Genomic DNA, 26,313 nt, shown 5'->3' with positions numbered 1-26,313 from the left:
TGAGGCACAAATGTCCAGGAATGAGCAGAGAAATCAGGGACCACAGAGGAAGCTGAGGAGCAAGGTCAAAGGGATGCCCAGAGAACTCAGAGCTCTCCCATATGGAGGTAGGTGGGCACCAACTCTGTGGGACAAGCCCAAGAGGACCATGAAGGGGCACCTGCTGCATTTGGCCACAGGGGGGCAGTAGAGTGCCCATGCAGTGAGGCAGGACCTAGAAGGAGAGAGTTCAGAGGTAAACACATGGAAACAAAAATAGCATATGTGGACCACCACTCTTTGGGAGATTAGAGTAAAATGAGGAAGAGAAAAGGGTGCGAAGTAAAGTCAGGGGAGAACTTTTTTTTTTTTTTTTTTTGAGATGGAGTCTCACTCTGTCACCCAGGCTGGAGTGCAATGGCGCCACCTCTGCTCACTGCAACCTCTGCCTCCTGGGTTCAAGTGATTCTCCTGCCTCAGCCTCCTGAGTAGTTGGGACTACAGGCACACGCCACCACACTCGACTAATTTTTTTGTATTTTTAGTAGAGATGGGGTTTCACCATGTTGGTCAGGCTGGTCTCAAACTCCTGACTTCGTGACCACCTGCCTCGGCCTCCCAAAGTGCTAGGATTACAGGCATGAGCCACCGCACCTGGTTGGGAGAACTATCGTTTTAGTGGAAGAAGCATGAGCGAGGAGCCAATACATGGAGATGGAAATGCAGAAGGAAACAACATTGCCTGGAGGAAGACACAGGACATGTCTGCCAGGTTGGGTTCCTTTGGGGGTAAGCAATAGAAAACCTGACCCACCCCAACCTAAGAAGCAGGGAATGTGTTGGCTCACATAACTGATACATTCCAAGGTAGTCTGGCTTCTGGCACAACTGGTTATAGGGGCTCAAGTGATATCACAGGATCCTGTTTCTCCTTCTCCATCTCCTGTCCCCAATTCCTCACTGTTGACCCCATTCTCAGACAGACTCACTTTTAAAATTCTCTTTATAGAAATTGAGATGTGGTTCATATACCATAAAATTCACCCTTACAATTTGTTTTTCTTTACAAACATTATTTATTATATTAACAAGTTTGTGTAACTATCACCACCGTCTAATTCCAGAACATTTTTGTCACCTCCCAGAAAACCTGCACACATTGGCAGTCACGCTGCCATTTTTCCCCACCCCGAACCCCTGGCAACCAGAATCTATTTTTCTATCTCTTTGAACGTGCCCATCCTGTACATTTCCTACAAATTGAGTCATACAATATGTCATCTTTTGTGATTGGTTCTTTTTACACAGCATGATTTTTTTTCAAGGTTCATCCATATCATGGCATGTATCACTGCTCCATTCTTCTCTATGACTAAATAATATTCCATTGTATGGGTATACCATAGCTTGTTTATTCATTCATCAGTTGGTGGGCATCTAGGTTGTTTCCACTTTAAAGCTGTTAAGAATAATGCTGCTATTTATGTATATATTTTAGGATGAACTAACATTTTCAATTCTCTTGGGTATATACCTAGGAGCGGAATTGCTGAGTAATACATTTTCAGTTCTCTTGGGTATATACCTAGGAGCGGAATTGCTGAGTAATGCATTTGGTAACTGTTTAAATTTTTGAGGAACAGCCAGAAGTACTCCAATGTGGCTGTATCATTTTACATTCCCACCAGCAATGTTTGAGGGATCAAATTTCTCTGCATCTTTGCCAACACTTGTTATCATCTATCTTTTTTATTACATATACCTTCTTAGTGGTCATGAAGTGATATCTAACTGTGGTTTTAATTTGCATTTTCCTAATGACTAATGATGCTGAGAATCTTTTCATGTACTTACTGGTCATTAGTATACCATCTTTGGAGAAATGTATATTCAAAGTCTTTGCCCATTATTTAATGAGATTGTCTTTTAGTATTGAGTTGTATTCGTTATTTATATAGTGTAGGTATGAGTCATTGATGAGATATATGACTTTAAAATATTTTCTTCCATTCTATGAGTTGACTTTTCACTTTCTTGATAGCGTCCTTCACAGCACAAAACACATTTTGTTTTTAGAAAGTCCAACTCATTTATTTTTTCTTTGATTGCTCATGCTTTTTTGTGTTATATCTGGGAAATGATTGCTTATCCAAGATCGTGAAGATTTACGCCTATGTTTTCTTATAAGAGTTTTATAGTTTTAACTTTTACATTTAGGTCTATCATACATTTTCAGTTAATTTTTGTTATGGTGTGAGACAGTTGTTCAACTTCATTTTTTTTTCCATGTGGATATCCTGTTGTCTCAGAATCATATGTTGAAAATATTATTCTTTTCCTGTTTGTCTTGACACCCTTGTTTAAAATCAATTGACCATAGATGTATGGGTTTATTTCTGGACTCTCAATTCTATTCCATTTATCTAAATGTCTATTCGTATGCCAGACTACACAATATTAGTTACTGAAGTTTTGTCATAAGTTTTGAACTGTAAAGTATGAGTTCTCCAATTGTGTTCTTTTTCATTGTTTTGGTGGCTCTGTGTCCCTTGGATTTCCATATGAATTTTATGCTCAGCATTTTCCAGTTTCTACAGTAAAAGGCAGCTAGTTTTGACTGGGATTGTGTTAATCTGTAGATCAGTTTGGGGATCTTAATATACATTCTTTCAATCCATGAATATAGGATGTTTTTCATATTTAAAGACCTTTTATTTCTTTTGAAGATCTTTTGAAGTTTTCAGTATCAAGCCTTGTACTTCTTCTGTTGAATTTATTCTTAAGTATTTTATTAATTTTGATGCCATTTGTGAATGGAACTATTTTCTTGATTTCAATTTTGGAATGTTCACTGCTAGGGTATAGAAAATGATTAATTTTTATATATTGATCTTGTTTCCTGCTACCTTATTAAACTCATTAGATTTAATGATTTTTCATGGATTCCTTGGGATTTTTCATATATAAGATCACATCATCTTCAATTAGTTCTGCTTCTTGCTTTCCAATTTGGATGTCTTTTGTTTCTTTTTCTTGTTTAATTTCCCTGAAAAGAACCTTCTTTAAGTAGCAATGGTAAAAGCAGATATGCACGTCCTGTTCCAAATGTTAGGGGGAAGGCTTTCAATCTTTTACCATTAAGTTTATGTTGGCTGTGTGATATTCATGGATTTTTAAAATCAAATTGAAAAAGTTCCCTTATATTCCTAGTTTGTTGAGTGTTTTTAATATGAAATAATGTCAGATTTTGTCAAATGCTTTTTCCTAACAATTAAGATGATCATGTGGTTTTTGTCCTTGTTCTATTAATATGATATATTACATTTGTTGCTTTTCTTACGTTGAGCCAACTTTGCATTCCTAGAATAAATCTGACTTCTTCATGATGTATTATCTTTTTATATGTTCCTAGATTTGGCTTGCCTGTATTTTGTTGATGACAGACTCACTTCTTGACACTGTGAGATGACTTCCTACACCTGGAAGTTTGTGTTCTATAAGAAAGACAGTACACCTCACCCCAACAGTACAATAAAAGTCAGGGCCAGATTCTCATTGATCCAAATTGAGTCATATGCACAACCACAAGTGTCCAATGGAATGAGTTTTGCTGAGTAGTTTAGACATGCACCTGGACATAGGATCAACCTCAGCAAAACCTGGGATCAGAGTAAGAGATCGTGGGCCCCCAAATAAACCCTGGGGCTCTGTTTTACCAGAACAGTGATTAATAGATGATAGGTAGCAAAAATACAGGTGCTCACCACAGAATGGGGCCAAGGAGCCCAGGTGGGGGGTTGTCCTGCAGGAGGGAGAGAATGGTGTGCCTGTGCATAAGTCTGTAGGTGGTGTGCAGGAGTAGTAGGAGATGAGGTCATCTGCTGGTGGAGGGGGTGGGGAAGGGGTTAAATTGAGGACTCAGAAGGAAAGGGATGAAGGTTTGAGGTGTTCCAGAGAAGAATGGAGATGAGACAATCCAGGGTACGCAAAAGGACAAAGGGCAGCCCCAAGGGCCCAGCTGCTACTGGAGGTCCTGACCCTCAGGGCAGGCCATGCTCTGTTCTCCAGGCTGGCTGCCACACTGAGCCAGGATTGATGTTTTGTCAGGCGTGTGTGGCAGAAGGAGAGATATGAGGGAATCCTGGTAGGTAGTGAGAGAGCCATTTGGATGGACCACTGAAGGCACTACGCATTGCAGGGAGGGAAGAGAGGCCAAAAGGAGCTGATGGCCGGGGAAAAGGGTGGGACTTCGGACTGGAGGTCTCCAGGAAGTCCAATGGCTTCTATGTGAGGCCATGAGACAGTTGGAGGGGGTATCTCAGACTGTGGTTGGAGAAGATCGTAGAGAGGAGGTAGTTCTAGGACAGGATGAGTGAAAAAGCACCTGAGTTAACAGAGGTCAGGGTTTCTGGGATGAGGTTATTGATGGATGATGGCATTTCCTTAATGATTGCAGGTTTCAGGTATGAACAAAAGCACAAAATTTACTCCTGAAGACCTGGTGAAGAGTAAAGGAGAATGTGATCCACTTCATTCAGGGCAGTTTAATCCTGGGAGTTTGCACAGAGGGGTGGAAGTACTATGAAGGATGAGAGAGCTCAGGCTTGATGCTAAGACCATCCATGCAGGGCCTTACAGGCCCTACCAAGGATTGGAGCTTCATCCTATAAGTAAAGGGAAACTATTGAAACAATGTAAGCCAGGACATGACATGATTAGAGCTGCATTGCTAAACACTCACTCTGCTGTGCTGTGGAGAGAGGTGGGGAGGGAGCTACTACGTGGTCCAGGCAATGGTTGATGGAGGCTTGTGCTGGGGCAAGGGGCCAGGTATACAACACATTAATTGGAATTGAAGCCAGAAGACAGAATGAGTAGGTAGAGAGCCAGAACAGAAGGGACCAACAGTAAGAGGAAGACAAGAGCCAGCACGGAGAGAAAGCAAGGGAGAGATTGGGAAGAGAAGCTGTTTATGATGGAACTGGGAGCCCCCAAAATGAGAGTAGTTCAAGAAAGAGGTGCAAAATCAGCTGCCTTTTGCCAGATTTCTGATTATTTGCCTTTCCCCCTTTTTCAGAGGCATAATTATAAAAGCGACAGAATATCTAATTAGGAAGAAAATAAACCAGAATCATGACAATTTTGAATTTAGCAACCATATTCTCCTTGGCCTTATTTTCAAGTCATAAATATCACTGAATCTAAGCTAGCAAAATGTTTCTTGGTAGTTGTTTTTAGGCTCAGACCTAGAAGTAACAATGGTCACAATAACCAGTTAACATTTTCTCATGACTTACTAAGTGCTGAGGTCTGCGCTAAGCACTTTATATGTGAAATCTCATTTATTCCTCAGAATAACCTAACGAGGCAGATGCTACTATTATTACTCATTTTTAGCAGCAAGAAAAAACTCAGAGAGGTGACACATGAACACATGGCAGTGACTGGGTGATAGTATGAACTCAGTCTGACTCTGGTGGCTAATGATGTAATCAGTGTACCCCATTTTTTACAGAGGGGGTTTAGCAGTCCTTGGAGAGGTAGGGGAGTCATTTTTGAAAGTGATTTCAACACTCCACCCTACACACTTGTTAAGGTATTACTTGACAACCATCTATCACTGCAGGCTTCCGGGGGACAGCTCCGGCCAGCCCAGGTCCTCACCCTCACTGTGTGTGACTCACTGTTCCCTGCCCACGTCAACACACATTGTCTCCCTTGGCTCACAGCAACCCATCCCCACCACTTAAAATGTCCCACAAGCCATGAGAGTCAGGGCAAGGGCTCAAACCCTCTTTCTGGTTTTTCAGTCATTCAGGCCACCCCCACCACTCTGCCACCCTTGTGTAGAAAGCATTTGTTCACTGCACCCAGCAGACACTCCTACAGCTTTTTGTTTAAACACTTCCATAAAAGCAGGACTCTGGATTTTCCTATTTCTTTGCACATTTATTATTTTCCTTATGAAATGTTTCAAACACACAGAAAAGTACCGTTGGTAATATCACAAATACCCACATGCCCGCCACTGCAAGTGAACAAAGGTCAACATTTTTCTTCTATGTTTGCTTCAGGTTTTCTTTTAATTTTATTTCATTTTAGATTCAAGGCATACGTGTGCACATTTGTTACATGGGTATATTGCAGTACTGGTGGGGACTGGACTTCTAATGTACCCATTACCCATATAATGAACATTGTACCCAATAGGTGATTATTCAACCCTCAGCCCGCTCCCACCCTGCCCTCTTTTGGAGGCCCCAGTGTCTATTGTTCCTATCTTTATGTCCATGTGTGCTCATTGTTTAGCTCCCACTTATAAGTGAGAATATGCAGTATTTGCTTTTCTGTTTCTGAGTTAGATTGCGTAGGATAATGGACTCCAGCTGCATCCGTGTTGCTGCAGAGGACATGATTTCATTCTCTTTTATGGCTGTATAATCAGATCTTTTTTAAAAAGTAAATATGACACATGTATTGATGATCTCTATGAATACCTCTCCAATGCCTTCTTCTCCGTTCTTCCCCAGAGGAATCACTATTCTGAAGTTGTGGTGCATTCTATTCATTTTTTAGACTTTTACCACAAATGTATGTATCTGTAGACAATACATATTGTTTTGTGTGTTTTAAAACTATAGGTAAATGATGTCATATTATAATATCCTTCTAACTGTAGTTTATCCATTGAGTTTTGTATTGTAGATGTTCATCCACACGTTTCCATGTAGATCTAGTGCATGCATGGTAACTGCTCTACAGTATTCAGTATGAGAGGACTCCATGATTTATACAATACCTCCTGCCATAGACATTTCCATGTTTTTAAGCTTTATAGACTCTGCTGTGATAAGCAACCATGTACATGATCTGACCTGGTTCCTGAGGTACATACTTTTCAGTTTTATCAGATGTTGCCAAATAGCTCTCCAAAATTATGGCAACAGTTTATATTCAGTTTATAAGTAGTCCGTTCATCCACAGCCAACCACGGTGTCATCAGACTTCACTGTCCTGCTAATATAAGAGTTAGTAATTTACCATTATTCTCAGCAGCACCGTCTCTTGTTCCATGGCTGGCTGACTCCCTAAGGAACTTCCTTCTTGCAATAATGGAACACTGCCTTATTTTCTCCATTGATCCCCACTCTGTTCTCCTCACACTGGAGGCTCTGATTATGGCCATCTAAGATTCCCCCAGAGCATTTCCTCAAGTGTTTCCATCAAGTCAGGGACCCCCATATAGTTAGCAACTCTTTTTTTAATCAGAATTTAAATTTTATATGCAGAGGGGCTGTGTGTGGTTTGGGGAAGAGTGTGTTCATATTGGAGGCAAACAGCTTGTAAAACTTTCTGTGAAAATAGCTCAGAGAGCCTAAAAAATCATATTTGACTTGGACTATTATCTTAATTTAGGCTGCTATAGTAAATTATCATTGATCGGCATATAAACAACAGAAATTTATTTTTCATAGTTCTAGAGACTGAAAGTCTGAGATCAGGGTCCCAGCATGGTGGGATTCTGATAAGGGCCCTCTTCCAGGTTGCAGGATACTTTTCACTGGATCCTCTCATTGCAGAAAGGGCAAGGGGGTTCTCAGGGTCTCTTTTAAAAGGGCACTAATCCCATTCAGAAGGGCTGTCCTTATGACCTAATCACCTCCCAAAGGCTCCATCTCCAAATATCATCACATTGGGGATTAGGTTTCAACATATGAATTTTGAGGGGATATAAGCATTCAGTCTATAGCAATAATCCAGTTGGTAACCATTAAAACATTTTCTTGTGCACAGAAACTATTTGTCATACCCCAGATTCCATCTTTTTAACATGCACTGGCTCTATTTTTACTTAAAATCTGGATTCAATTAACCAGACACTTTAGTCCTACAGAAACCATGGAGCTAAAGAGCTTTGCCATCACTGAAATCACCATTAGCCTCCTCAATAAGTAACATAAACTGAGTCATAGTTCTCATGGGGTAGCACTGGTGTTGTGCAAAATATTTAATGATCCACACCATGCAGAAGCTGATCAATCAGAGCTGATAGTACCCGTCAACAGCCTGAGGCAGCCATACTATGCCAACCAGCTGAAGAGCAACCTGGGCCCAAGACCTTCCTCCTCATTACTGCACTGCCAGACTTCTGGATTATATGGGCCACAAGGGTCAGGGCAGAGTGAGAGGATGAAGTCAGGACATCACATCAACACAGTATCTGACCAGAACCCCAAGAACTGGCTCACAAAGAGTGGGGCCAGGTGTGGTGGCTCACACCTGTAATCCCAGCACCTTTGGAGGCCAAGGTGGATGGATCACTTGAGCCTAGGAGTTTAAAACCAGCCAGCAACATGGCAAAACTCTCTCTCTACAAAAAAATTTTAAAAATTAAGCCGCATGTGGTGACACACGCCTGCAGTCCAAATTCCTTGAGAGGCTGAGGTGAGATGATCATTTGAGCCCAGGAGGTCAAGGCAGCCATGAGCCGTGACCACCATGCCACTGAATTCCAGCCTGGCCCGGGTAACAGAGTAAGACTCTGTCTCAAAAAAAAAAAAAAAAAAAAAAAAAAAAAAAAAAAAAAAAAAAAAGAGAGAGAGAGAGAAGAAGAAGAAGAAGAAGAAGGAAGCATACTGCCCTAAATCCATCGTCTGTGCTCCTTAGACTGCACCAGTCAGTTTCCCTTTCATTGCTTGCTACTTTGAAAATTGAGCATCTCTCTCTGAAATATAAGACGAGTTCTCTGAGGGTTGGGGTTGAGAGTGAAGGTGGTGGAGGTAGTGGAGATGGCAGAGGTGGACATGGTGGCCTTTTGATGGAAATGTGATAATAAGATGTACTTTACTAAGAAACCAATCCAAGGGAAAAATGGAAAGTGAAAAATGGAAACGTGGAAATCTACAAGATGTGAGTCAACCTGAAGAACCATAGAGTTCAGTTAAAAGAAGAAATATAAGTGATTTTATCAGGAGGGTGAACTGGACACCACCCAGACAGAAAGTGACTTGGAAGATACTGAAAGTCTGGTTTGCTAAAAGCAGCTCCATGATATGTTCTTGACTTGTCTTGATGGTCAAGGAGGTGATTACCTTATAATGCCACCTCCAAGTTCTGCTTTCAACTCTAGGTGGGCTCAATTTCTGGGGGCCAAGGGCTGCCGGCAAGCTCCCCTCCTGAGCAGCTCACACCTGGACAGCCTTTCTCTATCCTCAGCTTCCTCCTCAGGCCAAGGTAGACAGCTTGGCAGACAAGGAGTTCTCATGACCATAGGCTTCACGGCTTCCTCCCTCCCTAACCTGGCCAGAGTTGCACAAGAAACAGTAGGTCAGAGAGACTCAAGAGTTCTCCAAGTATAGACTTGGGTTTACACAGTTTTATAGGCACCCAACTCCTCCTTCCGGGGCAGCATCTCAGTGCAACCCCCAGACTGACCCAGATTGGTCCACACTTCCAGTTCCAAGTATTTCCATCAGTAGGATTTGAGCAGAGACCTGAGGTCTGATGTAGGGCAGTTCCTGCAAGTCTGTCCTCAGTCAGAACCCCAATGCTGGTTGGAGCATGAGGCATGCCATCCACCACACCTGGAGCCAAGAGTCCCCTCCCAGGACGTGTCACCAGGGCAGATACATCTGGAGACAGACCTGTGAGGGTTCCACTGACCCTGTTGTTTTCCTGTTATCAAGTCTATATATCTTTTAATATAATTTGAACTTGACCAAACTGATTTATATTTGTTGCCTACTTTACTCTGTATCATCTTACTCACTGATAAAAGATGCCCTCTTGTATCATACTCAGTCGATGATCCCCAGCAGAGCTGCTTGGCTGTCTTTGCCCCAGGGCCTTGGTTGCCTGCCCAGAAGAGAATCTGGCCACTGGCTTCCTCACTTTATCTCCCAACAGACCAGCCATCTCCGCCTTCTCAAGGGGTGAGGGCTGGGCATGGCACAGCCACCATCATGCCCACCACCGTGGGAGTGGCCACAGCTGAACACCCAGCCAGTGTGTCTCACGGTTGCCCAAGCAACAACCCAGAAGTGCAGGGAAATTAATGTCTCCCCCCGGGTGAACTTTCACTAGTGCCAGTTAAGAGATGGGAAGGAGGGGATAAATTCCTTGTCCTTTCACCCCTACACACATACTGTTTACATGATTCTTTTTCTGGAAACAACCCAAGTGTCCAAAGAAAGAAGCTTTGTTCTGAAGACTGTGACCAACTCAGTAATGCACCCCCTGAATTTTACTCTCCTTCCACCACCTCACAGCATTCCCCTCAAGTTTGCTGCCCTGAAATTTCATCCCACCCTGACCCTTCCTCTCCTGTAAAGTGTTAGCATGGAAATTTACCTCGGGCTCTGTTTTGTTAGAGTACCTGGAAAGATAGCCACTTAAAATCATCTCACTCACTAATGTTGTTATGTAACAACATTAGTCGGTGGGGAGTGAGCTGCAAGATGACTGCCAAGGTCTGGGCCAGCGGTATGAAGGTTGAATCTGGGAAGAGGCATACCATGGAAAAAGATGGTGATGAATGAGAGCTGTTGTGGAGCTGGCACTGGTATCCTCGGACACTGACTGGATGGGGAGGACGTGGGGAGGAGCCCAGAGCTGAGTTTGGGATCTTAGCCTGAGAGGCAATAGAGCCATTAATAGACACAGGGGACAGGGGAAGTTGGGAGTGAGCGTGGGCTTTCCGGTAAGACAGACCCAGATTCTAGTGCAGGCTGTGCCACTGACTAGCTTTGTGACCTTGGGCATGTTACTTGCCATCGCTAGACCTCATTTCTTCATCCCTAAGGTGGCGTCAATGAGGATCCCTCACCTATTTAAGAGAATGAAATGAACTGATAGGACAGAGCCTGGCATGTAACGGAGCTGGATAAATGAATGTGGCATGTGTCTTTTTTGCCTTGGCCCGGCCAGAGACTCCTCCAACAGTGCAGAGTGGCTGGGACTGAGTCATGACCTCTGAGGTGCCTCCCAGGCTGCCCATCCAGGGTTGATGGAGGGCCTCCACCCCTTCCTGGGGGATTGTTAGCTGGTGAAATAAAAGGTGTAGGAAGTCTCCAGCAACTGTGGAGAAAGTACCCTCAGAGCACCTCGTGCCCTGGCTCCTGCCTGCCCCCTGTCCACTCAGGGGCTCCACAGTGTGGGGAGAGATGAGAGGGAGATGGGGGACCAATGCTTGGCATATCCTGGTGCAGCATTTCTCATTGTGATTGGTACAATCCCTACGAAAGATTTTTTTTGGGAACAGGTTAGAAATACAGATTTCTGGTCTCCCAGACCTGTGAGTCAGACTCTGGGTTGGTCCCGGGCACCTGCATTTGCACATGCCCCACAGGTGAGTCTGCTGACTACTAAGGTCTGAAAACTGCTGTCAGGACCCTGGACCCAGAGGCTGTGATCCTGTGTGGCTTCTTCCCTCTGAACGTGCTGAGGCTGGAAGGGATTTGGCTCATGAGGGTCCTCCTTCCATCAGAGAGCTTGCCCAGGACATTTTTGTCTCTCTACCCTCACTTTGATGCCAGCCATCACCACAAGCACCCTCTCTATCTGTCTCAGGGAATTTCCTTGTCTCTCTATCTCTCTCTCATCTCTCCCTCACTTTGATGCCAGCCATCACCACAAGCACCCTCTCTATCTGTCTCAGGGAATTTCCTTGTCTCTCTATCTCTCTCTCATCTCTCCCTGTCTCGCGCTCTCTGTCTCTTGATCCCTTTGATTCCCTTTGTTCCGTTTCTGTTGTTCTCTCTTTCTTTGTCTCTCTCTGACTGTCCTGTCCTTCTATTTCTTTCCCTATGTCTCTATGTCTGTCTCTTTCTGCCCCTCGACTTCTGTCATCCTCAGTCTTAGTCTCTTTGTTCCCTTCCTCTGGCTATCTTTCCTCCATATTTGTCTCTCTGCCTGTCTGCGGTTCTTTCTTCCTGTCTTTATGTCTCTGTGTCTCTCTGTTTATCTGTCTCTCAGTGTCTCTGTCTCTCTCTCTGTCCCTATGTCTCTCTCTCGCTGTGTGTGTGTGTGTCTCTGTGTGTGTGTGTCTGTGTGTGTGTGTGTGTGTGTGTCGCCTGTTTCCCCCCTTCTCTCTTCCCCTGTCTTCACCCTTCCTGGAGGATTCCAGGCTGGCGGCCGGGAACAGATGGCTGTCAGGCCTTGGCCAGAGGCCCCTGTGTGTGTGTGTGTGTGTCTCTGTGTTTTCATCGTGGAGGTTTCCCCCCCTCCCACAGTGGTGGCTTTTCAGCGAGGCCCCTTTTCATCGTGGAGGCCCCTCCCACAGTGGTGGCTTTTCAGCGACCACCTGGAGAGTGCAAACTGTCCTGTCACAAACAGGTCGCTGTCACCACTGTGATCCAGGTCCAGGCCCAGCCCTGGGCCCGCCTGCCTCCAGTAACCCGGAGACAGGCCAGGCTCCCGCCTTGCTTGTGCAATAGGGGGGCAGAAGCCTGACCTCAGGGAACTGGATGGGGCAGGGGGAGCCTTGCACGCAGTAGCCTTTTCCCAGGTCCAGGGCAGCACCAGGAGGTAGAGGTCCCTCATGGACACCAGGCCAGCCCTGACCTTTCTCACTGAGAGGAAGTGGTCACAGCAGCGTAGATGCCCTGGACCCATTCCCCCAGCCCAATCCTCTTCAAACCAGGAGATGGGGAGAATAAGCCAGTCCGGAGTGCCGTGAAGCTCCCTGCCTGACTTCTCCCAGACCTACAGGGTGGGACCAGAAGTAGCCTTGTGCACCTGTCCTGAGGGTGGCTCTGCCCACCTCAGTCTACAGAGCATGTGAGCGTCTGCTGAGAAGCCAGGACTCCCTCCCCTGCTCCTGTTGCCCCCACCATTCCCTTCTCTTCTTTCCTGGGTCAGACCCCAGAGCAACCTGAGAAAAATCTCTGCACTGGGGGATAGGGGAAACAGATGTCAAGGAGCCCTTTATTTCCTGCAGGCCATGCAGCGGGCCAGTGCTGAATTCAGAGCAGCCACTTCAAGCGGGAATCAATATACCCATTATTCAGATGAGAAAACCAAGGCCCACAAAACGGGAAATACTCTTCCAACATCCCATGGCACTAGTAGGGTAGGTATTAAAGTTCGAATGGCCTGGTTACACACACACACACACACACACACACACACACACACACACACACAGAACTGCTTAAAGAAACACCTGTCATGTGCCAGGAGGTAGGCTGATCTAGGAAAATGCAAACAAATGGCCCCATCCTTGCCATAGAGAGCTGTCGCACACAAATGCCTGTGCACACATCACCACCCTGATGTAGGTGGGATCCTAGAGTGAGGTGCATGCACACGGGGCTGTCTCTGTCTTTGCTCTTCCCATCCCAAATGCCAGAGATGCCCTGAGTGTGAGATCAGCCACAGGGCTGCATGTCTGCGCTTGTGTCCTAGGTTCAGGTTTGGGCTGGTGCTGCTTGTGAGCAGTCGCTACTGTGGGCCTGCCTGTGTGCTGAGGGCACACTCTGCATTGCCTCATTTTGCCTTCCACCCTGGGCAGAGGGCATGATTGCTGCTGGGTTGCAGATAAGGAGGCTGAGGCTCTGACTCGCTTGGGAATGCTGCGACTTCAACTCCCTGGTTCCTAGATGGCCTTTTTAGGATGAAAATAAAAATACCCAGCAGGGGCCCTCCAAGACACAGGGAAGCAAAGGGCAAGCGGCAAATTGAAGCAGCCTAACAGGTGTCCTGATGCTGGAGGAGGCCAGGGCAGCCCCTAGGCGCAGGCTCCAGAGGGAAGGCCCAAGTCTTGTGGTTCGCACACACCCCACAGTCTGCCCACCCCTGCAGCGGCCCAGCAGCAGCTAGGCCTAGAAGCTCTCCCCAAGCCCTGCCCTTCCCTGTCCCCACCCCGTCCTACTCTCCCTTCTGGCTGTAGGGAGGACAGGATGGCAGGATGCAGTGTGAGAAGGCCTGGCTCAGGTTTCCCTCCCCTCTTCCTGGCAGGGATTACATGGTGAGCAAGGAGGACAGCTGAGCTGGCCAGTGGGCCGCCCTGCCATGCCAAGAGGAAAGCTGGGGAGGAAGGACGGCTGAGGTAACTCAGGCCTGGTGCAGCCACTCTCCTCATCCCCATATCCCTCCTTCCTGGCCCCTCTGGGCCCCCGCATGCCAGGGAATGATCCACTGGACCCAGCACCAAGACTTGAGAACCTGCACTCCCTTTCCCCCAAACGCTGCTCTCTGGAATTGGCAAAGACAAAGCCAAGTAGGTTTCTGAGCAGACGGACAGACTGACTTCAGAGAATAGAAGGCCCCCAGGGTTTGTGGGCAGCAGCGGGGCTCACGTGAATGAGATCTCTATGATTCTAGAATATCTAATTAGCACTGACACTCTCCCCTAGCCTCTGCCATATCCTTACTCCACAGGCTCTACAGCAGTGAGAAGGCGTCTGTCTAGTGATCTGCTGGTCTGCCTCACCTCAACCAAGCCCTTCCCCCTGGGATGTCACTAGAGCTCTTGGTTACTTGAGCCACCTACCTAACCATTTGTGAATACTTCAGCCATGGGCCAGCGATTGTCAATCAATAGTCCTCAGAGGCTCATCAGAATGGTCAGGGTACAGTTTGGTGGTACCAAGCAATGAGCATGGCGTGGACCTAGAAAGTGCCAGGAATGATGTACCCACAGAAAACCATGCACATCCTGGGTGCCAGAGGGGCCTGTATCTGGGGCACATGGAGCCATGGCTGAAGCTTTAGCAATGGGAGGCAAAGCTGACCTCTCCTCTCTAGGGCTCTGCTCTACCTCCACTCCCATCCCCAAGAGGAGATCCTGGATCAGAAAAGCGAAGCTGGACATTCAACTGGCTGTGTGAATGCCCACAGATCTGGCCTGAGGTTACCTGGCAAATTCTGGCCAGAGAGCCCAGGGTCAGGAATCGTCCAGTAGGACCCTGGATCGATACAGCTGCCAAGGGATGCTTTAGTTCCCTGTCAAACAGGCACAACCTGGCATCAGACTCCAACAGCTGTGCATGCCCACCACCTCCTTCTCACTGAGTGATAGACTTTGTGGTTCCTATCCACGTACACCTTCAGGCAGCACAGCCCAGAAGCTATCTGTCAAGTAGCATGCTTTTCGATTGTCCTAGACATGTTTGCTTTCAACTCCACTCTGATGCTCTGTATTAGCAAACATATTTGAACTAGCCCTGCTCTTTGTGTTTTATTCATGCTGAATAGCTGCCTTCTCAGAGCCCAGTTCCTCATCTCTAAAATGCAGGCAACTAACCACCTCAAAAGGTTGTTGGGATGATTAAGATTGCAAAGGCACCTAGCACAGGGCCCAGCATAGAGTGGGTACCCAATACACATTTTTCCCTCCTTCTTTACCACTGTCTTAATTCGTTTGGGCTGCTATTACAAAACTCCATTAACTGAGTGGCTTATAGACAACAGAAATTTATTTCTTACAGCTCTAGACACTGGGAAATCCAAGATGAAGGTGGCAGCAAATTCTGTGTCTGTTGAGTCTGTTGAGAGCACACACTTCCTGGTTCAAAGACGGCACCTTTTTTTTTTTTTTTTTTTTTTTTTTTTGAGATGAAATCTCACTCTGTCTCCCAGGCTAGAGTGCAATGTCATGATTTCGGCTCACTGCAAGCTCCGCCTCCTGAGTTCAAGCGATTCTCCTACCTCAGCCTCCTGGGTAGCTGGGATTACCAGTGTGCGTCACCACACCCAGCTAATTTTTGTGTTTGTAGTAGAGACAGGGTTTTGCCATGTTGGCCAGGTTGGTCTCCAACTCCTGACCTCAGGTGATCCACCCGCCTCGGCCCCCCAAAGTGCTGGGATTACAGGCATGAGCCACCATGCCCAGCCGGCACCTTCTTGCTATGTTCTCACACAGCAGAAGGAGCAAAGGAGGTTTTTTGAACTGCTTTTACAAGGGCACTAATTCCATTTATGAGGGCTCCAGCCTTACGACTTAATCAATTCCGAAAGGCTCCACCTCTTGATATTATCACCTTAGGAGTTAGGATCTCAACATATGAATTGGGGGGGACACAAATATTCAGCCCATAGCACCTTCTTTCCCTACTCCTTCCTTCCTTCCTCTCTTCCTTCCTGCCTCCTGCCTTCCAGCTTTCCAGCCTAGCTTTCCTGCCTTCCTTCCCTTTTTCCCCTTTATCCTCTCTCTCTCTCTCTTTTCATAATATCTTCCCAGAAAGGAGAGTGCCAAGCATTTCAATTGCTCCTCATTCAGCTCTCTCTCTTCTCCTTCATCCAGATTCTTTGTGTTTCTTCTCTTAGGACCCGCTTCAATTCCATTGTTATCTTCATAAGTGGATCTACACGCTCTCTTCTAGGTCAACTACAAGAAAGAGATTCGTTCATCTGTGTGTCCCCACAACATCAGACACAGTCTTAGAACATAATGTTGGTTACAGATGGAATGAAGGAATCATAATTGGATGGGAATGGGGGAGGGGGGAATCTGAATGAATAAAGAATGGGTGAATGGACAAAGCACATTAGATGGAAGGTATAGAAGGGTGGGGTTGGCTGATGGTTTGCACAGTGGTGTCTAGGTTGCAATGGAAGGAATAGCTAAGTGGGATGGATAGGAATAGATGGAGTGGATGGATGGATATGAAAGAGCATAGTGCTCAATCAAGTATGTGGTAGAGTGGAGGGATAAACAGATGGACAGAAGCACATATGCCATGTCTGGCTTTGGGCTGGGCAGGAAGGCTGCAAGAAACTCACTAAAATGTTTTCATCCCCAAATCACAATTTTCATTCTCTCTCCCATTGCTCTCAAACCACAAAGATGGGGGTGGTGAGGAAGTGGGTAGTTGACAACAGCCGGGCCCGGGTGCTACCTGCCTTCCAGCCTTGCCCATACCCTCACTAAGGGAGTCCTGCCGTAGACTCCAGGCATCACAATGCTTAGAGCCACAGGAGCCAGAAAAGGGCTGAGGACTTACTTGCCCCTTCCTAGCCCTCTTTCCACTCTCACCCTCAGAAGAGGCTATACTGAAGGAAAATTGACTGTACTGGTGGAGCCTTGACTGTCCTCACACTCAACACCAAAGGTTGGAAAGCTGCCAATTTCACTTCCCAGTCTGCTTTGCCCACAGGACAAGCTTGCACACTCACTGCACCAAAGTTCAGCTGGGAGTCGATGCTATGTTGCCCTCACTAAATCAAGAGCTCCCTGGGAGCAGGAGTTGTATCATCCTCACTGCCCCATTCCAGTGATAGAGTTCCTGGTACAGAGTTGGCACAGAAAAAAAAAAGATGTTTGTGAGTTAAGTAAAATGAACAATGAGTCTTACACACAACTGCCTGTTGTTGGGGGCAAATAGTGATAGACCTTTGTCTAGGACACTGAGTGTGAATCCTAGCTCTGCCACTTCTGAACTATGTGACCTTACCAAGTCCCACACCTCCCCGAACCTTTATTTCCTCATCTGTGAACTCAGGATAATAGTTGATACCACTCAACTATCCCCTGTGGCTTTGAGGATCATATTAGGAACTGGCTTCTAATCTAGTCCTTTTCGAAGCCCCCACCACCACCCCAGGAGCCTTGACAGCCAAGCCCCAAAGCCGTTCATCCCTCCATGTCAACCTCCTTGCCCGGAAGACAGAGCGGAGCCTTGTGGGGAAGGGAAGGGATCGGCAGGCCACAGGACTTGAACATGCCCCACTTTCAGGCTTCTGCTACTAGGCCTGCGCATAATCACCCTGACCTCAATATTTCTCTGTGAATTATGGAAAGAGAGTTCTCTGAAAATGAGACGTGTGAAAAGTTCCACCAGGCTCCCCCTCTTCCCCTCATTTCATCATTTCCAATTTAATAAGGACCACGGCTTATTAGCTGTTCCTGTCCAGCTCGCCTTGTCCTGTGCCTGCACACGTGAGACTAAAAATACCCGCGGCTCCTATTAGAAGCTCTGCCCCAGGGACGGGCAAGGCTGGAGTCTGCACTGACACTGAAAACGCTCCTGCATGCCCCCTGGGATCCAGGCCACTGGGCTCCTCCTGCTTGGGGCGGAAGAACACCAACATCCTCCCACCAGGCCCCTGGGGGTGGACAGTAATCATCAAAAGGCCGCTCTTAGCTCATCTCATGGTTTTGTTGAGATCCGCCAAAGCGCTTTCCTGTGTTCCTCCTCACCACCTGATCAGACAATCTTGAACCACTAGGAGAGGTCCTCTCTCAGGGGGCTCCCACCACTAGGAGCACTCACTGCCTGGGCCCTGTGAGTGGCTGGCCCACATTTCAGCCTGCTCCTGGAAAAATGCCTTTTCACTGAAACGTGCAGAATGGCAAGCACATTAGGCTTGGGGGAGGACTGGGCCCATCCGGAAGCTACTGGGGAACTGTGTGAACCGATTTCTCAATCCTTTCTCTGTCAGTAAAATGGGCTTAAAGGCATCAGCCCGGCTTCGGGCTATTGTGAAGACTATGTGAATTCATGGAAATGGAAATGCAGAATTCTGCACAGAAGGAGGTGACTGGTATTGAGCAGACTCTGAAGCCTGACCTGCAGAGGAGTGAGTCCTTGTTTACGTCAGAGAGAGGGGCGGGTCAAGGAATATGCAAGGAGCATTTCAATAGCTGGGTAATCAACACTTGGCTAGGTTAAAGAGGTAATCTCTCCATGCGCTCTCATGTGCCACTGGATACCTCTCTTGGCATTGCCCAGGATATTTTGGAAGTGGTGGTGAGAGACAGATTGATCTTCATCATCTCCCTCCCCAGCAAAGGGCCAAGAATGCCATGGAGTGTAAAGACTCCAAAATTCAAAGTACCCGAAATTTGGAAAGCAGTGCTTCCCACACTTGCACATTATTATATGCAAGAGGATGAGATTTTAATGAGCTCTGGACAAAAAAATATGGAAAGTAAATTAAGGTGTCATGAACAGAAATACTTTGAGAAAGGGAGTGGCTGACAAACTGATCAGGAAGAGACGCACCAGAAAGGTTAAGAATGAAAATTGCTCTTAACAGCATGAATCACGGCTTGTGACTTCTGATGGGGGCAGGGGGCAGGGCTGGTGTCTGCATGGGACTGAGCAGCGCTGTCTCAGAACCAAGCTCTCCCCAAATTCATGCTCCAGATGGTTCTGTCAGTGTGGAGGATGGTGCCTTCAGAGCTGCTTGTCCTCGTTTAACCTTCTTCTTCGTTCCCTGCAGGTCTGTGCGAGAGACACAGAAGAGCAAATGCTACACATCTCTGGAAAGCTCAGTTCTAGCTCCAGGCTAAAGGAAGAAGTCTCAGCTTGCTGGGAGGATTCATTCTGTCCAATTTGATTCAAACATTTGTTGAGCACTTTCTGGGTGCAACAAACATAGGCACAAAGTGTTGGGGGATTCAGGAATGAGTAAGACCATGACCTGGCCCCCTGGCCCTCAAAGAGCTTTAAGTAATCAGAACTATGAGCACGACTCTGCCATAGACTTTGCTACGAAATACAACAGATCTGAGGTAGGTTGGAAGAGTATTTTTTTCCAACCAATATTTAAATATTTGTGCCGTTAAAGTAGGAAAAAGAACTAAGGATATGAATTTTTTAAATACACACACATGCACACACACTACACACACACAAGGTAAATTTATGCTTAAAAATTGTTCAATCTCCATGGTAATAAAAATGAAAATTAGAAAAGGTTACTATGTATCGGCCGGGCACAGTGGCTCATGCCTGTAATCCCAGCACTTTGGGAGGCCCAGGCGGGTGGATCACACGGTCAGGAGATCGAGACTATCCTGGCTAACACAGTGAAACCCCATCTCTACTAAAAATACAAAAAATTAGCCAGGCACGGTGGTGCACACCTGTAGTCCCAGCTACTCCGGAGGCTGAGGCAGGAGAATGGCTTGAACCCAGGAGGCGGAGGTTGCAGTGAGCCGAGATCGCGCCACTGCACTCCAGCCTGGGCAACAGAACGAGACTTCATCTCAAAAAAATAAATAAATAAAATAAAAAGAAAAGGTTACCATGTATCAATTATCATAATGGCAAAGGTTGATGTACCGATAGTTTTCAATGCTTGTGGTAGTGTATGGAGAGGTTGACATATACAGCTAGTGAGTGTAAATAGGCACAATCTTTCTGGTAGGTAATTTGACATTTCATATATATATATATCTCAATCCTTAAAATAGTCATAGTCTTTGACTCAGTAATTCCACTTCCAAGAATCTATTCTAAGGAAATAACCAGAAATGCAGTCAAAGATATTTATTATCACATTATTTATAAAAGTAGACAATGCAAAACAAACTACGAGTCCAACAATGAGAAAATAGAAAAATGGATTGTGGCATGTCAGTATAAAAAGTGACTAAGCAATCTTCTTTTAAATTAGCTTTTGAAGAGTTTTTGGTAAACTATTCATTACATGTTCAGTGAAAAAAAAATCATGATACCAAACTGTATATGGTGCAATACCAATTATAGTTTTTAAATAAAAATATTCATTTTTATTTTACACCTATTGATTTGGTTTGGCTGCGTCCCTGCCAAAATCTCAACTTGAATTGTATCTCCCAGAATTCCCATGTGTTGTGGGAGGGGCCCAGGGGGAGGCAATTGAATCATGGGGGCCAGTCTTTCCCGTGCCATTCTCCCGATAGTGAATAAGTCTCACGAGATCTGATGGGTCTATCAGGGGTTTCTGCTTTTGCTTCTTCCTCATTTTCTCTCGCTGCCACCATGTAAGAAGAGGCTTTTGCCTCCTGTCATGATTCTGAGGCCTCCCCAACTATGTAGAACTATAAGTCCAATTAAACCTCTTTTTCTTGCCAGTCTCAGGTATGTCTTTGTCAGCAGCATGAAAACAGACTAATACACCTATATATAATAAATGTTCATTTATTTTACCCTATGTGGTAGTCATAATGAAAGGAAATAGTAAATAACAAAATGTTTAAAAGTGATTATCTCTAGTTGGTGGCATGATGGGATTTAGGTGGCTTTATTTTCTTCTTTACATAGTTCTTGCACTTTCTAAATTGTTAGTAATGAGCCTGAATTTGACACAGTCTCTTGTCTCCTGATGCCCTGTGGGACTTTATGACCCAGCTCACCCAGAGGGGTCTCCTGAGTCTGAGGACTGAGCTGGGCCTGGCCCTTCAGCTTGGGTGGAGGCCCTGTGTCTCCCCTGCCTGTCCTCTCCATCTGAGCCCAGTTCCCACCTCACCCAGCACTCTACCCCACACTACCCCAAAAGATCCTCCTTTTCTTACACAGCATCTGTATGTGGTGTTTGACTGTCTCTTCATACCATCACCACCCTTGCCTAGCATCTTCCCCAGAAGGCCAGTCTCAGGTGACAGTGGTTTTGATCATGCCTAGGACAACCGTGGGACCTGCACCCTCGCCCTTGTGAATATCCTTGCCCCTGCTCTCCCATCCCTGCTGACCAGGACCAGCATCACCGCTCAGATGGGCAGCTGAAGCTTCACCCACAGCAGACTGGCCCTGGCTGCTCTTCTGCTCCTCTCAGAGCTCTTCCCCTGCACCATAGTACCAACCAGACTGCCCTGGTTTCACTTCCTGAGACACGCCGTTTTCTCTCTCACCTCCAGCACTCCTTCCAGCCCCTCCTGTTTCCTGCCCAGGCTCCTCCTTGCCTGGAAAGCCCGGTCCCTCTCTCCTACTCATTCATCCCTAAGGACACTCTTTGGGAATGTAGCTTTCTTGGCCTCTCCTCTCTGGGAGGACAGGTGCCCCTCCCCTGTATTTACTCTTTCATTTCATCCTATGGCATTGCACACAGTGGGGTCTCAAAAACAAGCCGTCATCTGTGCTGGGAAACATCTTCATGGCAAACCTAGCAGAGGTGGAAAGCTCTCTTTACAGTGTAACCATCCTCACCCCAGAATGGTATGGAACTATCACAACACAAAAATTTCTTTTCCTGTCTACAAAAATCGTAGTCTTCGGCCTTCCTCTCCATCCCTGGCAGGACTACCTCACTGCTCCTGAAGACTGCTGAATGCTCCCAGCCACCAACTTTTCACTACTGCCACTGCCACCAGTTCTCTCCCCACCCAAAACAACTCATGCCACAGAGACTGTAAAATCTGTCCCCAAAAGCCCAGCTCAGGGCTTGAGCTCAAAGAATTTTTCCAAGACAGAGGTCTTGAAACCCCGGGTCAAGGTGTGTTCATCATGATTCTTAAGACCACCTTCCCCACAGGCTGACAGCTGATCTTTTCCCTGGCTTGGGCACTATGCAGCCTCAGCTCATGGGCATGTTATGGTCATATAGGTTGGGGGGGGCAGGTGTTGTTCAGCACATGAGCTTTGGAGCATACAGAGTTGGGTGGGGTGTCAAGGGTTGGGTGTCCCCTGCTACCTGTAAGACACATGTGGGACCTTGGGTAGGTCACATTACGTTTCTAAGCCTCTGTTTTCTCATCTATAAAACGGAGATGATGCAAAGGTTTATCCTACTGAATGCACACAGAGAGTTCACAAGTGTCATCGGGGTGGGAAAGAAGCAGAACTGTGCTGTGCCGTAACTCCTGCCAAACAGGCTGCAGCCACAGAGATCTGATGTCAGTTCTTCAAGGAATGGATTCTGTGACTCACTGAGTTTTTCTGTGATTGTAGAACAGTGGCCACAGAGCAGTGATATGGGAAGGAAGACAACGTGGAGGTCAGAGATGGCTCTGTTTCCTTCTATACTCCGTCTCCAACTGTGAAACCACATCCATGAGACCTTCGCCAGAGCAGGACCCAGCACGGGGTCTGACCGGAATACAGGAAGTTGCCATAGCTATAACTACCCATAGCTAAGTACCTTATCTCATTTAATCCCAGCAACACTCTCACCCACTTGACAGATGAGGAAAACTGTGGCTCAGAGAGGTTAAGTACATTGTTCACTATTACCCTGCTGGGAGATAGTGTCTGGAAACAGGTTTGCCTGGCATAATTGTTCCAGAGGGGATTGATATGATTTCCAAATTTGGTGGGTGTGGGACAAGAGCAGGGGTGAGCTTCCAAATTAACTATTGGGATTGTAAAAAGAGGCACCACAGAGAACTGGCATTCCCCAGAACCTCCAAGGTCTGGGGTACCCAGGAAGGCTTCAAAGTAGAGGGAAGGAAATGGCTCCAGTTCCTTCTATACCTGCCCTCCAACTGTGAAACCACATTCATGAGACCCTACCCACAGGATCCTGAAGGATGCCTAAACTGTACTTGCCAGGGAAGTCCAAAGGGGTTTTCCAGGCAGAAATCATAGCAATAGCAAAGGCTCAGAAGCAGAAGCAAGCTAAGCCAGGCCGGCCAAGAGGCCATGGGAAGCCTACACTGGCTGTGGAAAGGTTTCTAGGAAAGGTATCCCGTATCCCATGTAAGGATTCACTCATCTCAGGGGAGGCTGAGGGAGTTAGGAGACTGGAATTTGGTCTGTTACTCTTCACCAACCCACACCACTCTCTGTATGCCTCTTCCCCACATCATCAATGGAGAAAATTCCCTGCCAAAAGCCTTTCTTGCATTGGCTTACTTACTCTATCTCTATAGGGAAGAGAGAAACTTGCCTCTTGGAATCCCAAGAGTGGTAAAAACAGTTATGACTGATGGTCCCTGCAAAACTACTTCTGAGGGAACTGTGAGGGTCAAAACACACTCCTCTCTGGTGACAGCTTCAACTGCCAGGTTGAAGCTGCCCCTGGTGAACACTTCTCATCTCCAAAACAGCAGAACCAACTCAGGGCCCAGAACCATTCAGACAACTGACAAATCTCACCTTCTAGCAAAGGAGTGGATGCAGGGCTGCTGACAGCTGGATGTGTCTAAATGTTGAATTTGACGAAGGTGACAATACAACTATTTTGACTGCTCTTTGTCTTTTTGGATCCTGGAATTTCCCACTCATTTTGATTAAAATAAAGTTTTGCTCAAGAATGGAGAAGGCCCCTGGTTTGTCAGATCCTAAGACAAGGAGGCAGATTAATTATTTAGGTCAGAATACAGAGAGCCTTGCATCTTTTTTATTCAAGATAGTGGCAGGATGGAGGGGCTAGTATGGTGTGTCTGGGGTGTAGAGGACATGGTTTTTGCTGAAGCGTGTGTGGGTTTGGTAGGGAAAAAGGAAGAGATGGGTCTGGAGATTTGCAGGTTGGGAGTTCTGTCATTTGTCCCATTGACTATGTGAGCAGCTGCAGGGAAGATTTGAGCAGAAGGGACAGAGCCTCTACTTGAACGATATCCCAGCCACCTCAGTCTTCTCTTGTCTCTCCTTCCCCTGTCCTGATCTATCCAAATGCCTTCAGCCACATCACCTTCCCCATGGTGTCTCCCTCTCCGCCCAAGAATGGATAGTGGGGAAGAGGGGAGGCAGCTAGGTCAACCCAGGCCAAGGATGGGAATAGAGTTGGCATTAAGAGGAGCATCTCATCTATGCTCCTGGCAGGCCCCAGAAGCTGGGCTGTTGGACTGATGGCCATGGGTAAACCTCTAGGAAGAGGGTCTAGGTGTCAGGCAGCATCAGGATCCAGGGGCAGCAACATCTCCCAGAGCAGTCAAGGTGACTCCAACTTCAGGAGTTTGCTCCAAAGCGGTGTCCACACTGCAATTCTTTCCAAAGGAAACATTGGTCAATGTCTGGAGGCATTCTAAGTTGTCGCAATCGGGAAGTGAATGTGATTGGCATCTAGTGGGTAGAGGCCAGGGATGCTGCTAAACATCCCACAGTGTACGGGAAAGCTCCGCAAAAGAGAATTATCTGGCTCAAAATGTCAATAGCACCAAAGATGAGAGGCCCTGCTCCAAAGCTGTCTTCAGACATAGCAGAGAGACATGAGGCCTCCACACCATCTCCCCAGACCCCTGGCAGCCCATTCCCAGGTCAGAATGTCCTTCTCCAGAGGCAGTTCTGGGAGGGGGCACCAGAGTTTGCGAGTTCCTAGCAATGACACTTTCCAGCAGGAGAGCAGGGGTTGGGAGATGGGAATGCAAGTGTAAGGAAATGAGACTTCAGCTCCCCCCACCATCACCACCACTCAGACCCATCCAGCAACCAGGGGTGCTGCACACGGGCTTCTCGTTGGTTTCAGCACTTCAGACAACCTGACACTTGAAGGAGTTAGGCAACACTGACTGGCCCAGGGTAGCTGGGGGAACTCTGGGACCTGAGATCTGCCTCAGCAATCTCCAACACCCCAAGAGCTTTGCGTAATTCATAGTTCTTACTTCCCCAGCCACACAGAGAGCAAGTGTCAGCCAGCCTCCCAGGGGGGTGTGTGTGTGTGTGTGTACCTGCACACATACAGATAGGACAAGACTCACTTTAGCAGAAGGAAACCTGCCTTGGGAGTCACCCATCTCCACTTGTCTGTCTACGGCCTCAGCTCTCTGGGGACTCCAGTTCAACATTTCTGGAAGCCAATAACCTCTCCTTTCATCAGATGCCCAGTGGGTGAGGTGGGGGCAGGGTGGCAGGGGGCGCTGGTAATGCAATGAGACAACAGCCTTTACATGCGACCAAACTCTGAGCCACTGTTATTGGGGGAAGACCTTCAGAATCTCAGGGTGTGGCTGTGACATGTCTCCTGCTTCTCTGCTCCACCAGTCACTTCTCACTCCCTCTGTCCCTTTACTTATCCTTAAAATGAAGTAAGGGTGAAGTATTTCCTACCTACATGTGAAGGTATTACCCACCATGTGAAGACCACTTTCTGTACACCAGGTGCCTTATATTCATGCCATTCTCACAAGAGCCATGTGAGAAATTTTTACCAACCCAGTGATAAGGGTAAGAAGGTGGAGGGGAAATGGCTGGTCCAAGGTCACACAGCCAGGAAGTGATGGAACTGGTACTGGAATGCAGTCTATGTGACACTGGCTCCTCCAAGGAGGATCTGGGAACTCTCAGGGCCATGCTACAAGGTGGGGTCCATACACTCCAATGTGGGGAGGGCTCCCAGAGCAAAGGCCTCCATGTGGGGGGCATTTATTAACAGTAGAAACTCGAATTAGAGGAACGCCCCCAGCAGGGTGGGCCGTTAGTGCCCCGGGGTACCGGGCAGAAGCCTATGTAAACACTCCTGAGACCTACAGCCAAACCCCTGCTGCTGTTGGCTGGGCAGGCCAGGCCGGGCTAAAAATAGAAGGCTTCTCAGGTCCAGCTCCCTGTGCCCAGCCTCCTCCTCTCCCCCTCCCTCCTTCCCTACAGGGCAGGAGCCAGGCTTCTAGAAGGAACAGAGACTTTAAGACTTTCCTTTCAGATCAAAGAGGATCGTTAGCTTGATACTCAATGGGCATGTTCCAAGTTCTAGAGGGGCCGTAACTGGGGGGAGCTCCTGACTCCAAAACCCCACCCAACTCCCTCCTAGGGAGAG

The 26,313-nt window shown here is 46.9% G+C and overlaps 1 protein-coding gene across 3 annotated transcripts in view; it reads left to right on the top strand.

The window, feature by feature from the left end:
* The window catches only part of ANAPC13 (anaphase promoting complex subunit 13), a 1,014,760-nt gene that overhangs the window by 820,805 nt on the left and 167,642 nt on the right, over nucleotides 1-26,313 (top strand). The gene's annotated exons all lie outside the window — the stretch shown is intronic.

Source organism: Macaca thibetana, chromosome 2, assembly GCF_024542745.1.
Source record: "Macaca thibetana thibetana isolate TM-01 chromosome 2, ASM2454274v1, whole genome shotgun sequence".
Taxonomy (NCBI): domain Eukaryota; kingdom Metazoa; phylum Chordata; class Mammalia; order Primates; family Cercopithecidae; genus Macaca; species Macaca thibetana.
Note: the sequence above shows the minus strand (reverse complement) of the source record. Positions and strands in the feature narration are given on the sequence as shown.